Below are 596 nucleotides of genomic sequence, written 5' to 3' on the forward strand. Positions count from 1 at the left end.
ACCCCCAGCCAGGGAAACCCTCCTCTACAGACCCCCCCCTCCACCCCATAGACCCCCCATAGACCTCCCCCAGGGACCCCCCTCCACCCCATAGATCCCCCTTCCACCCCATAGACCCCCCACAGCCAGGGACCCCCCCTTCCACCCCATAGATCCCCCATCTACCCCATAGACCTCCCCCAGGGACCCCCGCCCTATAGAACCCCAGCCAGGGACCCCCTCTTCACCCCATAGCTTCCCTCCACCCCATAGACCACCCAGGCACCCCCCTCCGCCCCATAGAACCCCAGACAGGGATCTCCCCTCCATCCCATAGCTTCCCTCCACCCCATAGAACCCCCCAGCCACCCATGGGACCCCCAGCCAGCGAAACCCTCCCCCATGGAACCCCCTCTCCACCCCATAGACCCCCCCTTAGACCTCCCCCAGGGACCCCCTCCGCCCCATAGAACCCCAGCCAGGGACCCCCCTTCGACCCCATAGCTTCCCTCCATCCCATAGACCCCCTCAGGGAACCCCCGCCACCCCATAGACCTCCCCCAGGGACCTCCCTCCACCCCATAGACCCCCCCAGCTGCCCATGGGACCCCCAGCCA

The 596-nt window shown here is 67.3% G+C and overlaps 1 protein-coding gene across 1 annotated transcript in view; it reads right to left on the reverse strand.

Annotated features, from left to right (window-relative positions):
• The window catches only part of LOC117869795 (NLR family CARD domain-containing protein 3-like), a 26,783-nt gene that overhangs the window by 3,788 nt on the left and 22,399 nt on the right, over positions 1-596 (reverse strand). The gene's annotated exons all lie outside the window — the stretch shown is intronic.

This window comes from Trachemys scripta, chromosome 24 (genome assembly GCF_013100865.1).
Source record: "Trachemys scripta elegans isolate TJP31775 chromosome 24, CAS_Tse_1.0, whole genome shotgun sequence".
NCBI classification, from domain to species: domain Eukaryota; kingdom Metazoa; phylum Chordata; order Testudines; family Emydidae; genus Trachemys; species Trachemys scripta.